Genomic DNA, 15,304 nt, shown 5'->3' with positions numbered 1-15,304 from the left:
ACTTTGGCACTTCTTCATCCTCCCCTACACTTCATTCTCCTGGCCCTGGCACAAGTTAAACCCTGAGATCCTGCAACTCTTCACCATATACAGTCAGTTCTCAGATCAGTAGCCAAAGCCAACCATTCAAAGTCACCAGAGCCAAGAAGTAGTTTCCGCATCTTAACACATTGATACTACAGTGCAGGACAAGATGTTCTTAGACTCCCCCTCTGTCTCTGGGCTGGTTGGTTTCTGCACTGGGTGTGTCAGGAGCTCCAGCCTGCAAATGTTGCATTAAACCTGCTGTTGCAGCAGCTCAGGAATCAGGGACTGCCAGCCGACTCTTTGCTATCCTACCTTGTTGCCTTTAGAAAGGACATCAGCACTAGACATCCTCCACTGCACGGGAAAGGGAAAACCTGAGCCCCAAACCAGCAGGAAACAAGTCCCTGCCTTGATCTCTGTATTCCCCAAAGAGAAAGCTGACCGAGCCTTGGAAGAAGTACAAGAGTGGCAAGGTCTCTGGATACCCCCAAGAAAAGGGGGGTTCAGGTGGGGAGGGACAGGAAGATTGCTCTGACTCTCAGGGGAGAGAAACACCAGTGCAAGTACAGAACACACTAAAATCCCAACCCTACAAACACCACACCATCCACACACAAACACACACAACTCACTGCCAGCCACCAGGGAGACACACGGGTTTTCCTAGGATAAACTGTAGTAATATTTAGAGCAATTGCATTTAAGAAACCATACAATACCTAGTACCAGACTTCCCCAGTGGCTCGGTGGTAAAGAATCCACCTGCAATGTAGGAGATGTGGGTTCGATCCCTGGGTTGGGAAGAACCCCTGGAGAAGGAAATGGCAACCAACTTCAGTATTCTTGCCCGGGAAACCCCTGGACAGAGGAGCCTGGCAGGCTAGAGTCCATGGGGTCTCAAAAGAGTCAGACACGACTTAGTGACTAAACAACAACCAGCATACCTGGTATTCACAAACGGCTCTTCCTCTGGGACACAGGGATGGACATTTTCTCAACAGCTGGCAGAGAAGGGAAGGATCTCAAAAATCACACTCCACTGTGACCCAGCCCTGAGATGAAGGTTTGTTTGTGACTAGAAGGCCCATGTCCCCGTCACCCCCACTAACTCTGAGTTCAGAGACCAGATGATCAGGGCTTGAGAAGGAGGAGCCTTATCAGTGCAGAGCAGCTGTGTTTTCTACCTCAGAGGAGGTGGCAGGGAGAAAAACAGAAAATGGTGGAGGGAGGGGTCAGGGTCCCCCGAAGTGAGGTGAGTGGGGCATCTGGCCATCAGGCACTTTCCCAAGGGGACGAGACAGGCCGTCTGAGCCTGAAGCTTTGCCCTGCCTTTTTCTTAACCCACTATGTTATTCTGTCCTCTTTTGATATCTCCAACTCCCTGAATAAAAAAAATCAAAATCAAGAGCCTACCATGAGAAAGATTTCATTCTGAGGAAACCAGAATGAAATTCTCATGAAAGAAAGTGAGGTAGTACAATGAGAAAGAGGGTCAGGCTGCGTGGATTCCACAGCTTCCTGTCTCCGCAGCTCCAGCTTTGTTAGGTATGGGAATTCCCTGGTGGTTGGCACTTTCGCTGTACAGGTCTGGGTTCCATCTCTGGTCAGGGAGCTAAGATCCTGCAAACTACACGGTGAGGCCAAACATTAAAAAATGTAAATAAAAACACAGATATATTCTTTAAAATAATGTCAAAAAATAAAATAGGCAAATATCAAAATCCCAATGGGTATAGGAACCTATCCACACATAAAACTGGACAGAGTGCATGTATAACCTTGTTTACCTACACAAATCAGTTGAAGGAAGTTCTCTTTTTTAAGAGGAAAAATATCCCCAAATATTTTGATTTTCCATTAGAACAATAAAACATTTTTATTATAAAAATTTTAGAAAAATGCTGAGAAATATACAGGAAAAAATTAACTCTATCTCCACCATACAGAGAGAAAAACAACATTCTCTTATACTAAATGACTAGTGGAAAAGCCTGTTTATGTTTAGGAGGAGGAGGAGGAGGAAAAGAAAAAAGCCTCCTCATTTAGGGGCTATCTGCAGAGAAGGGTCTTTGCTGGGTGGGTCAGAAGATGGCTATCAGAGAGCCCAGCACCTTGGAGAGATCTGACAAGGAATCCAGGTGTGAAGCTTGTTATCTGGGGAGGGAACACACCTCGTCCTTCTCACTGAGCCTCTGGTCTCCTTCATTAGGACGCCTACAAAGGTGCCGATGGTGATACTATCTCTTCACCATAAATTCAGACCAGACACTGAAAGGTTATAAGTGTATGTTTTCTGTCATGGTCTGTCAGTTGCAGGTGGATAATGATTTGAGAAGAGCCCACACCTTGCCCAGGTATGAGGCCAGATAGAGAAGGCTCCCGAAGGCACAAGGCAAGAATCTTACACTGCCCAGAGAGAGGTAGACAGCATTCTCTGGGCAGCCCAAGGCCAAATGCCGGACTCCTAATGTGGTAATGCCTGTGGCTGCATAAGTCAGCATTCAGAGCTTGGGCAGAAATGATCTCAGTCCCTGTCAGCCCCACGTGTGATTTGGGGAGGCCAGTTGCTGATCAGGGCACCTCGGCAGCTGCCTGGGCTCCCCACACGGCAAACCACAGCGCCAAAGAGCACGGCAAATAGTTCTCCTATTGTTTTAGGATGTTTACAGGCTGACACTTGCAGAGGAAATATCCACACTCGAGCAAGTCATCTTTTTTAAAAAAAAAAAACGTCTTAGCTAAACACACGCACGGGCCGTCATACAAACCCACCACAGGATTCATTCATTCAATATGCATTTCCTGAGTGGCTGCAACATCACTGGGCAGATGCTCACCACGCCCCTGCCCCATTCCAGGGACAGCACTGGGGATCCAACAGAGCACAAAAGCAGACTCAAGCATCACAGGGTTCGCTGTTCAGTGGGAGATTTAAAAACGGAGGGTAACGGAAAACGGCTGGATAAAAGCAGAAGTGCCGCAGAGCGGGTGGTGCTCCAGACTAAAGTAGGCGTAAAAGGACTAACGACCAAATGTACCACACAGACTTTGTTTGGATCGTGATTTGAACAAACTCATGAGGAAGGTCACTTCATCTGAATATATACAGATGAGACCAAAGAGTTACTGTTGATTCTGCTACATGCAATAATAGTGATGTGGTCATGAAAGAACCTTCTTTTTAAAATAGATAGGGAAGAAAAAAAGAGAAAGAGAGAGATGAAGCCAGCCTGGCATGATCTTGGTTGCTGAAGCTGGATAATGAGTATTTGGGGCTCATTATACTATTCTATTTTTGTGCTTGAAAATATCAATGATTGGTGGGGGGAGTGGGGGAGGGACTACACTGCGCAGTTTGTGGGATCTTAGTTTTCTGACCAGGGATAGAACCCAGGCCCTTGCAGTAAAGTGCCCAGTCCTAACCACTGGACCTCCATAAATATGCCATGTTTATGAGCGTTTTAAATGCCATTTCATAGTGGGGTGGAAAGAAATGTTCACAAATAATTACAACATAAGCTGGGGAATCATAAGCACAACAGAGGGCTGTACACACCAAGCCTCCAAAGTTCAGAGGATGGCCACAGTTTTTTCCTGTTTCTCTCAGTGTTGAATTTACCACACAGACCTCATTCATGCAGATGGAGAACAGAATCCTAGTTTGGTCACTCACTAGGCTTATAATTGGAGGTAAGTCCCTGAACCTCAGTTTCCTAATCTGTAAAATGGGAATAACCTTACATACCTCTTCAGAGGGCTACCGTGAGAATCAAATGATTATAAAGAATGAAAAATCCCAGCATGATATACAGGGTTCCCTTTTCTGGTTCTTTAAACAACAGAGACTCTCTAGCCCTGGAAAAGCCTCAAAGATTGACAATGTTCAACCCAAATCTTCTTGCACCTAACCCCACTCCTCTTGGCAGAGATAAGGCTCTCCCCCAGGAAGGCAGGACCTCAGTAGTAGGGAGTGAAAGGAACAGGGCCCATGACTGGGAGGCACACCCAGATGGGTGTGGACGTGGGTGGAGAAAAGAGAGACACATCCCAATCACAGGCAGAGAGGGATTACTCAGTGCTCCTGTGCTCCTTAAAGTTCCTGGGAATAAGCTTCCAATGACCAAACCACAATCAGCCTTAGTCCATAAGCTGATTTATACTAAGGTGTAACTAATTGGTAATCACAATTTTCTTTAAGAAGAGAAGGATGAGCAGAAAGCCAGGCCTGGGCCTGAAGAAGGAAAGAGGCAGTGATTTCATTTTTTATAAACATAAACTCCAACTGTGGATCTCAGTCACCTTACAATCACAGCTAATGTACTTCAACATCTGCCCTCCCTCCTAAAAAAAAAAAAAACAAAATAAAACTAGAATCGGCCCTAAAGTAGCTGCTGCTGCTACTAAGTCGCTTCAGTCATGTCCGACTCTGTGCGACCCCATAGACGGCAGCCCACCAGGCTCCACCATCCCTGGGATTCTCCAGGCAAGAACACTGGAGTGGGTTGCCATTTCCTTCTCCAATGCATGAAAGTGAAAAGGGAAAGTGAAGTCGCTCAGTCGTATCCGACTCTTAGCGACCCCATGGACTGCAGCCCACCAGGCTCCTCCGTCCATGGGATTTTCCAGGCAAGAGTACTGGAGTGGGGTGCCAGATTATTGCAAATAACAGTCCTTCTAAATCATTGCAGAAGTCAGCTCTCAGAGGTAGGTTCAAGTCAACAGCGGCAGAGGCAGCCTTCCCCCTCAAATACCACCCAGACTCCAACAATCAACCCCTCCCCCTCACAGCATGACCAACACTTGCCATCATCCTTGAAGGACAGGGTGGGCAAGACGTCTGCAGGTTGAACAACTTGGCTAACTTGGGTCAGTTCAAGTGCTCTGCTTAAAAAAAAAAAAAAAAAAGACAAAAACACCCAGGGGACTTCCCTGGCAGTCCAGTGATTAAGACTTCACCTTCCAAGGCAGGGTGTGCGGGTCTGATCCCTGGTCAGGGGGCTAAGATCCCACATGCCTTGTGGCCCAAAAAACTAAAACAAAACAAAAGCAATATTGTAACAAATTCAATAATGACTTTAAAAATGATCCACATCAAAATAAATAAATAATAAGAAGCACCCTCAGGATCTTTGGACAGAATCTTTTCAGAGGCCAGGAGCCTACAACACTCACTCTTCACAGCCATGGGTCAGCAGGAAGAGCTCTGGACCTGAGCTCTGGCAGTCTGTTTCAAATCCTGGCTATGCCACTTTCTATGTGACCTTGGGCACTTACCCTACCTGAGTCTGTTTCCCCATCTCTAAAATGAGGAGGGCAAACCTCTCAGAGGTTTTTAATTACCGTGAAATTGGCCACAAAAGTGCCACAAGCCAAGACTTAAGTGCCTAGCTTGCTCAGTAGGCACTTAATAGAACCATCTTCTATCTGAAGGACAGTTCTTATTGCAATAAGAGCTTCCACAGCATCATGTGTGGCTGCCCTGGAGACCTGAGCCCCCCTTGAGCCCCCTTCCCCTGGGAAAGGGACAGGAACAGATCTGGCCTGGAGACCCAGGGGACCCCGGTCTCAGAGCACCCAGGCAAGCAAACATCTCAGGGCCAACCAGCTGCTGACTTCTCCCACCAGGCCGCCCAGAAGGGAACTGGTTGGGACTTCATCCTTCAGGGACACCACCCAAGACTGTAGTGAGCAGGTGAGACTGACAGAAAGAGGTCCCCACACTGCTTAAGGTCCCATTAGGGCCCGATGTGCCTCCAAATAAAAGCTCTTTGGCTTCAGAATAAACAATGTGGAAGGAGACGCACGTTTACTCTGGTTTCAACACGCCTCCTCCCCATCCAGCAAAGGCCGTTCCTAGTTCTGCCGAAAGGCTGGCCTAGGATAAATTAACCCCACCTGCCCCGGCCTGAAAGTCAAGTTAGCGGGCACTTTTACCCGGGGCCGGTCCGCAAGGGCAAGCCCCGCGGGGGTGCTCCGGTGCCTGGGGGGCGTGCGTGCTGCTGGGGGAGCGAGGTTCAGAAAAAGACAGCTCCACAGCCCCTCGGGCCACCGTCCCAGACCCAATCCTACCCCGCAGGCGGCCAGGCCACCGACATTTGGCCCAACTTAACTTCCTGTTGTTAAGGGAGGGGAACCCTGCTAGGGTGTGGGGTGCGCCCAGCGAAACGCCGGGAAAGAACGTGACAGGCTAGGTGTCCAAATCGTGGGAAGGTAAGTTTGGGGATGATCTGCCCCGGTGGCAGGCGGTACTGCTGGCGCGTCGCTCCCACTCCATGGCGACGTTTGGGTATTTTCTAGGCTTAGAATGGAAGAATTTGGGTGTTGTGGGGCGGAGTAAGTGGTAGTCCGTGGTACTGCGTTCTAATGGATTCAGAGAGCTATCGGGGTACACCGGCCTCCCTGGGCAGCGCCACCTGCTCGCTGGGCGCCTCGCGGAGAGGGTCTGAGGCGGGAGATGCTGCCGCCGCACCTGACCCTCCCCGGCGCCAGCTAAGGCGCAGAGTCCAGGCTCGGCTACCAAGGTCCCCGCCCGCTCTTCCTGGAACCCCACTCTCCCCTTCCCTCCCGTTCCCCCCACCTCCTTACCGAGAGCGGCGCCGGCCGCCGAACCTCGAGTCCAGCCTCTATTCTCGCCCAGGGCCGCGGGCGCAGTGGTCGGGACCCGGAGGCCGCCGGCCGAACTGTGAGCGAGCTAGGCGTCCCCGCGCAGGCTTAGCCCGGCGAGCGCCTGCGGTTCTGCGCCTTGCGGCGGACAAGACCGGGAGACGCCCCCATCTGCGGCGAGACCAATGACAGGGCCACGGGCGGCGCAGCCCCGCCCCCAGGTGGAGGCCCGTAGCCAATGGCGGCGCGGCGCGGAGCCCACCCCCACCCCCGCTCTCCACCCGCCCCGCCCCTGGGGGGCCAGCTGTCACCGCGGCAGCCGCGGGCGCACGTGGGCTGTAGCCCGGCCCTAGAGTAGGGAGCAGCCCGGCGCTCCCACCGAGATCAGTGCAATTCTGAGACCAGCAGAGGGCCGATGGGGACAAGGCGTGGTGGTGCTGCTAGATGAAAACCCTGGTGCGGGTATCCAAATGTCAAGAGAGAGGCAAGGGCTGGGCTTCACGCTCCTTGGCCTAAGAAGCTGGAAAGCAACCCTCGGTGTCCCCTTTTGGACTTGGGGGAACGGCATACCAGTTCTAGTACCGGCCGTGGCCCTTCCTTCTTGCTTTGCTTCTTGATCACTCTGGGCTTCAGCAAACCCCTGCTAGCGGATAGGCCCTTCCCCTCACCTGGACTGGCCTTAGAATAAAACTGGTGGAAAGAGGCGGTGGTGCATATCACCTGTTCAGTTCAGTTCAGTCGCTCAGTAGTGTCCAACTCTTTGCGACCCTATGGACTGCATTGCACCAGGCCTCCCTGTCCAACACTGACTCCCGGAGTTAACTCAAACTCATGTCCATTGAGTCAGTGATGCCATCCAACCATCTCATCCTCTGCTGTCCCCTTCTCCTCCTGCCTTCAATCTTTCCCAGCATCAGTGTTTTTTCCAATGAGTCAGTTCTTTGTATCAGGTGGCCAAAGTATTGGAGTTTCAGCTTTAACATCAGTCCTTCCAATGAATATTCAGGGCTGATTTCCTTTAGGATGGATTGGTTGGTTCTCCTTGCAGTCCAAGGGACTCTTAAGAGTCTTCTCCAACACCACAGTTCAAAAACATCAATTCTTTGGCACTCAGCTTTCTTTATAGTCCAACTCTCACATCCATACTTGACTACTGGAAAAACCATAGCTTTGATTAGACAGACCTTTGTCAGCAAAGTAATGTCTCTGCTTTTTAATATGCTGTCTAGGTTAGTCATAGCTTTTCTTCCATGGAGCAAATATTTTTTAATTTCATGGCTGCAGTCACCATCTACAGTGATTTTGGAGCCCCCCAAAATAAAATTTGTCACTGTTTCCATTGTTTCCCCATCTATTTGACATGAAGTGATGAGACCAGATGCCATGATCTTAGTTTTCTGAATGTTGAGTTTTAAGCCAATTTTTTCACTCTCCTCTTTCATTTTCATCAAGAAACTCTTTAGTTCTTCTTCGCTTTCTGCCATAAGGGTAGTGTTATCTGCATATCTGAGATTATTGATATTTCTCCCAGCAATCTTGATTCCAGCTTATACTTCATCCAGCCCAGCATTTCGCATGATGTACTCTGCATATAAGTTAAATAAGCAGGGTGACAATATACAGCCTTGATGTACTCCTTTCCTGATTTGGAACCAGTCTGTTTTTCTATGTCCAGTTCTAACTATTGCTTCTTGACCTGCATACAGATTTCTTAGGAGGCAGGTCAAGTGGTCTGGTACTCCCATTTCCAAAGTGTGGAAAAATTTTCCACACTTTGTTGTGATCCACACAGTCAAAGGCTTTGGCATAGTCAATAAAACATAAATAGATGTTTTCTGGAACTCTCTTGCTTTTTCGATAATCCAACGGATGTTGGCAATTTGGTCTCTGGTTCCTCTTCCTTTTCTAAATCCAGCTTAAACATCTGAAAGTTCATGGTTCACGTATTGCTGAAGCCTGGCTTGGAGAATTTTGAGCATTCCTTTGCTAGCATGTGAGATGAGTGCAATCATGTGGTAGTTTGAGCATTCTTTGGCATTGCCCCTCTTTGGGATTGGAATGAAAACTGACCCTTTCCAGTCCTGTGGCCACTGCTGAGTTTTCCAAATTTGCTGGCATATTGAGGGCAGCACTTTCACAGCATCATCTTTTAGGATTTGAAATAGCTCAACTGGAATTCCATCACCTCCACTAGCTTTGTTCATAATGATGCATCCTAAAGCCCACTTGACTTCACATTCCAGAATGTCTGGCTCTAGATGAGTGATCACACTATCGTGGTTACCTGGGTCATGAAGATCTTTTTGGTACAGTTCTTCTGTGTATTCTTGCTGCCTTTTCTTAATATCTTCTGCTTCTGTTAGGTCCATACTATTTCTGTCCTTTATTGTGCTCATCTTTGCATCAAATGTTCCTCGGTATCTCTAATTTTCTTTTAGAGATCTCTAGTTTTTCCCATTCTATTGTTTTCCTCTATATCCTTGCATTGATTACTGAGGAAGGCTTTCTTATCTCTCCTTGCTATTCTTTGGAACGCTGCATTCAAATGGGTATATCTTTCCTTTTCTCCTTTGCCTTTAGCTTCTCTTCTTTTATCAGCTTTTTGTAAGGCTTCCTCAGACAACTACTTTTGCATTCCAGTCTCTTATAGTGAAAAGGACATCTTTTTTGGGGAGTTGTTTCTAGAATGTTTTGTAGGTCTCCATAGAACCATTCAACTTCAGCTTCTTCGGCATTACTGGTTGGGGCATAGACTTCAATTACTATGATATTGAATGATTTGCCTTGAAAAAGAATAGAGATCATTCTGTCATTTTTGAGACTGCATCCAAGTACTGCATTTCAGACTCTTTCTTTGACTGTGAGGGCTACTCCATTTCTTCTAAGGGATTCTTGCCCACAGTAGTAGATATAATGGTCATCTGAGTTAAATTCACCCATTCCAGTCCATTTTAGTTCACTGGTTCCTAAAATGTCGATGTTTAGTCTTGCCATCTCCTGTTTGAACACTTCCAACTTACCTTGATTCATGGACCTGACATTCCAGGTTCCTATGCAATTTTCACCTGTTACTTTAGTCAAATCATGCAAGCACCCTCTTGTCTGTCAAATGGCTACCTTAATCTCTGCTCTGCCCACCCTCCCTGGTTGCCCCCAACTCCAGAGAGCACCATTCACAGAAAAAACTGTGAACAGTGAGAGGGGTGTGACGCTGCTTTGTGAACTGTGAATACGGCGAACACCTTGGGCAGACTGCCGTGGTAGCAGTGATAATGAAACAGGCATCCCCCCTGCAGGAGGTATGTCTTACCTCTGGGGCCTAAGCGCCTGTCATGGGCTTGGCCCAATATAAATGTTCTTGGGACAGAGCTGACCCAGGGGTAGGAGAACAGGCAGACTTGGGCAGTAAGAAAACAGTATCGTGTCTCCAGGCTGCTGAAATTTCCGCAGCATCAGACCACCCCCTGAAGAGACTGTGTTCCCTTGCCAGGCAAGTTTAAACAGAGCAGTTTGTCCCTATCAAACCTGGGGTTTATTTTTTCCCATGCCCCTTACCATGTGACCCTATTTGAGACCTTTAGGGTTTTCCCAGGGATTGTCCTACTTGGTTGTTCACTTAGCATCTTCAGAGTTCAATCCACTTCCTGCAGATGAACTTTCAGCAAAAGCCGTCCCTGCTCAGTTTGCAAGACTCAGTCAGCGTTGATTCTCAGAGGGGCAGCTCTCCACTCGGATGCAACTCTCCCTGTGATGCCAGTTGATGGAGTGTCTTCTACACACATTATCTCACTTAATTCTGACAGTGGCTCTGCACAGTGTGCATTTTTATCATCATCCCCTTTTGCAGATGTGAAAACTCAAAGAAGTAAAGTAGCTTATCAAGGTCACATGGTTAATAAGTTTCAGAGCCTAGGTTTGATTCTGGATTCAAGAAACTGCATGCCTAATCACTGTGAACTGGGGTCTCTGCAGTCCTGCCCATGCTTCTAGAGCACTGGACAGGCCAGGTCTATCCCTGAAGAAACTCTTCTGGGGCCTAACCAGCCCCAGTCCATCCACCATTCTGGTGAGCTCAGGCCTGGGCACTGTCAGGGACAGGAAATGAGATCAACATGGCCCTGCCTTATTTACAGAGTGACTGATAGAGGAAACAGCATTACCTCTGCCCCCAGCCCAGATCCTCACTAGACACAAGCTTCTTGCTTCTGGTCTGGGCTTGAGACACCCATGCTAGGGATGGAGATGGAGACAGAGTCATTCATTCATTTCATTGATGCTACTGTGAGCTGAATATGATTCTTGCATTCATGTAACTTATTCAGCTGATAAATAATCAGAAGTACACAGTGCTAGGGGGGCTGTGTTCTTTATCACTTTTATTTTTTATGATTCCTGTCACCTTATCTATGGCATGTGTTCTCCAAATAAACAAATTTAACCCTATTGCAGGAACAACTGTGTGCCCACCACAGTGAGATAGCATGGCTCAGCAGAGAAATTCTATTAGCTCAAAAATCAATGTGTTCCTAGGTGCCTCCTCTCCCAACCCTATTCCCAAACTTTTTGACTTGGGGGCCTCAGATAAGAAAGGCCCCTGTTAGGTGAGTCTGAGGGCTGAAGAGTGAGCTTTTCCTTGGATGTAGGGCAAGCTGGGAGCTGATGAAGGCTGATTGCAGGGAGATAAGCATTGAGACTTCTTGAATCAGTGGTCAGAGCCTCTTGCTACATCCAAGCCACCCTTGCTGGCCAGCTCCCTAGGAGGTGGAGAGGAATGGAAACAGAAGATCACAATTGTCCTTTCTCTGGACAAAGTGGTAGCCTGGACTCTGTTGGGAGTTTATACAACTAAGATCGTCAAAGAAGAGATCTTACAATGTTAGAGTGAACTTAAAGGAAATATTATATAAGACCCTCACTGAACAGATTCAAGAAATTTACACATTAATCGGGAAGGGAAGGTACCATGAGAGTCACAGAGTACAAAAGTGGGTTCCAGGAGGTTCTAACACCCCTACTTCACTCTGAGCATGCCAGGCAAACTCAACCTCTTTGGGCCATGGCTTAGAGTTCTATATTTAATGACAATCTCTCCCCAGCCCACTCTTCTGGGATGGCGAATGTGTGCTTGTGAAGGTTGTCTGGGAGATGCAGATGGCCACATTAGCATCAGAGGAAGGGAGAAAAGGAAGGCCCAGATTCATTCCTAAAAATATCTGCATCTCAGACTGGAAGCAGTGAGTCTCAGCACCACTGCGCATGCCTCCTCCTGAAAGAACTCCAGCTGGTGATCTTCATCCTCAGCAGTTATCCACCTGATGGTGTCCCAGGGTGGGGCTGGGGCAGGAGGCAGGGAGGGGGGATCAGGCCTTTCTTCTTATTTTCAGCCAAGCAGTTGGCTTGAAGAAAGGTCCGAGTTGAACTAAGTGGATTCCCAATGGAGAGATTTCCTGCTGAGGAGCCTGAGTGTGTCTCACAGCATTTGAATGTTAAGGAAAAGAATCACCACCTGAGCCTCCTCCTCCAAATAAGAAAGGGTTTGTTCCCTCAGACCCCTTCCTCATATACAGATGTTCCAGGAAGGGATAAAACTGGTCAGTGAGTGTGGTCTCACACACTTCCTCCCCAAACCACTATCAAAGGACTTCAGTCCTTTTAGAAAGAGGTGTGCGCTTAATCGTTCAGTTTAGTCTGACTTTTGGACCAATAGACTGTTGCCTGCCAGGCTCCTCTGTCCATGGGATTCTCCAGGCAAGAATACTTAGAAAGAGGAGGAAGGCTGATATCTACACAGAGTCGGATGACCTTGTTAGATGATAAGAAAAGGCTGACTGGCACCTATCCTTGGGAGGTATCTTTGGAGAAGGGTTTTCTAAGTCAGGAAGTGGAAACATTTTTACCTCTCTCAAACAGACTCAGGACTGTGTGAGAAGCAGGAATCACTCGGGTTTTATTCCAATCCCTTATCATCCTGATGGCTGCAGAATGCACTCTTTCTCACAGATAAGACATATAAAAGTTTTCAAGGTCACTAGGAACTCATCAGGCCTTCCACACATGCAGTGCATTTTCCAGACAGTTTGGAGAAGAGATGGCACCTGTCAAAATCAATAATGCCCTCAGAGCCACCGCAGCACTTTGGGGGAATGTGTGCATTTGGCTGCAAGGATGGGAAGATCAGCGCTGGAGAGATGAGGCCACAGGCAGGAGGTGATGATGGAAGAACCAGAGCAAACAGAGCAGGTATGCAGAGGAGAGGGGAGGAGACACAGGATCACGAAAGTAGTCTGACCAGCTCCAAACAGCCTGGGGAGATGGTAGAGGCTGAGTCACAGGTAGATACATACATACTCAAAGCCACCTGTGAAATCCAAGGGTACAGTTCTGGCCCCTAGAGACAAATGAGACTAAACAATACCACCAAACCAACTGCACCCTGGTGGCAGGCTGGGCCCAACTGCTGCCCTGGCAGAGTCCTGTTCATGCAAACCTGAAGCCCACTCTAGAACATACTGCTCTCATTCAACAAAGCTTCCCAGACCACCACAGGGTAGCTGGTTAGGGGCAAGGATGGGGATACTCTCTTCTGTTCTAGCCCATAGAGGGCACTCAGTCAAGTTTATCTGTATATCCATCCAACATATATCCACCCCACAAATAGGTACAATGCAGTTATTCTAAGAGACATCATAGTCAAGTAGTTAGTTGCACAAACCGTGAAGTCAAGATGCCTGAGTTTGAATCCCAACTCTGCCACTTATTAACTAGGTGACCTTGGGTAAGATCTTAACCTCTCTGTACAGCAGGTTCCTCACCTATAATAGGGGAATAGTTACAGGATAGCATAGTTAGAGGGAGATGTGTGCTTAGAACACATGTACATAGTAAATGACATATATGAGTTTTGATTAAAGTAACTTGGGGGCTGGTATCAGTAAGGGGGTAGAGAACTGGAGTCTCTAAGAGACACCGTTATGAGCAACTCCAAGTCAGGGACATGGCCCCTCCCAGTGCTACACTTGTGTATCTTCAGCCACATTTTAAGGTGGATAATTATCATCCACACCTTAGAGATGAAAAAAATGCAACCTTGGAGAAGTGAAGCCACTCTCCCAAAGTCTCCCAGGAGCTGGTATATGACAGGGTGAATCTAACTGACTCCCTACTCCTGGTTACAAGACAGGACAGAGCACCTAGGCCCAGCCAGCCATGTAGGCTCAGTGGTGACAGTTCCAACAGACATGTGTCTGGTCCAAGCAGATTTCTTTTTCAGGACCAGTGTACAGGTAGCACAAGAGAAGCTCTCTGCCCCTGGAAGTCAGGGCTACCAGTAGCTGTGTCCCACATGTGATGGAAGAGATCTGACTACAATAGGCATGTAGGAGACTCCTCTGAAGAAGTAAAGTTCCAGCTATCCTTTGCAGTTCTCTTGACTCTGCCCTCCCTTGTGTTGGTTTTGTCTTCAGGCTGATTTTTTCTCTCTGTAGCCAGTACCAGAAAAGCTTCAATGCCAGAAGCTACCTGATACCAAAAGCCATTTCTGACCCAGCATTCCAAGCAGGAATCCTGAGATCCACTCTGATTGGACTGAGTCACATGCCTCCTTGAACCCATACCATAACCAGAGGTCTGGAATGTGCTGATTGGCTGTGCTAGTCAGGACCCCTGCCTGGAGCTGGGGTAGGCTCAGCTTCCCCTGAGACACTCAGGCTACATGGGACGGACAGGGACACCTGAATAAAAGCTGAGATGGTTAGGAAGGGAGGAGAAGGGATAGATGGTTATACGCTGGGTGGGTATAGCAGATGCTGCTGGTTTTCATATCCACAAATGGGTTTCTATTGCAAGCACCTGTGACTCCATACCTGTGGGTTTCCTCTGGCCTCTGCAGTGAGCTCAGCCAATGCATAGCACAGGCCAGAGTACTGGAGATTTAACACCTCCAGTAGTAGCCTTCAAACAAGAGTGGGCAAGAGTTGGTGGATACATACCCCAAATGTCTCAGCATCAAGTGGGATGTCTTGGAGGTATGTGCTCTATCTGTCTCTGTCCCAGAGATCTCCAGAAGGGCAGAGCCCAGGTGCCCACAGCAGTGATTGCTCATTAACATGTTCTATATTGGTTCCCTCTTATCACCTCCTCAGCTCTTTCCTGATGCTTTCCAAACTTACTTCCCAAATAAACTGCTTGAACTCAGATTCTCTTCTCAGGGTCTGCTTCTGGGGGAACCCATTCTAAACTATAGAGTCATCTAACCCCGACCTACAACTCCTTGAGATGAGCAACAGTGAGTTTATCAATGCTGTACCTTCCGTGTGTGTAGCTGAAACAGCACCCCGTACCTGGAAGGTGTCAGTAAATGTTTGTTGAAAGAATAAAAGAGGAAGCTATTCAAAAGCACAAGGTGTTTGTCCCACCCACCGCGGCTTCTCCAGTGGGTCTGGATCTTTGCCATGGACTTTGGCCAATATGAATACTCAGAAGGAATTTGTGCTTTTCACCTCTGAGCAATATCCTTGTATGTCATCCTGACCTCCTCTTCTATCATCCGCTCCTCACTCTGACCCCACCCACATACCACCTCATATGAAGGTTTTCTCTAAGTTCCATGCATTTTGTAGCAGATAAATACATTTTAATTAAAATTAAATTCCTGCCCAACTGCTCTTCTATTCAA

At 47.9% G+C, this 15,304-nt stretch overlaps 1 protein-coding gene across 12 annotated transcripts in view; it reads right to left on the bottom strand.

The window, feature by feature from the left end:
• The window catches only part of LOC113905683 (F-actin-monooxygenase MICAL2), a 244,589-nt gene extending 237,817 nt beyond the window's left edge, over positions 1–6,772 (bottom strand). For 3 of the 12 annotated variants that reach the window (XM_027563291.1, XM_027563293.1, XM_027563292.1), the window contains exon 1: positions 6,613–6,771. The gene's annotated coding sequence lies outside the window, so the exon portion shown is untranslated. Of the gene's footprint in view, positions 1–6,612 lie in introns of all 12 variants that reach the window. The other 9 variants (XM_027563302.1, XM_027563300.1, XM_027563301.1 and 6 more) reach the window with 5 other exon arrangements.
• Between the last annotated feature and the right edge of the window lie 8,532 nt (positions 6,773–15,304).

The sequence above is a fragment of the Bos indicus x Bos taurus genome, chromosome 15 (assembly GCF_003369695.1).
Source record: "Bos indicus x Bos taurus breed Angus x Brahman F1 hybrid chromosome 15, Bos_hybrid_MaternalHap_v2.0, whole genome shotgun sequence".
NCBI classification, from domain to species: domain Eukaryota; kingdom Metazoa; phylum Chordata; class Mammalia; order Artiodactyla; family Bovidae; genus Bos; species Bos indicus x Bos taurus.
The sequence above is the reverse complement of the archived record's forward strand: the minus strand, read 5'-3'. Positions and strand labels throughout refer to the sequence as shown.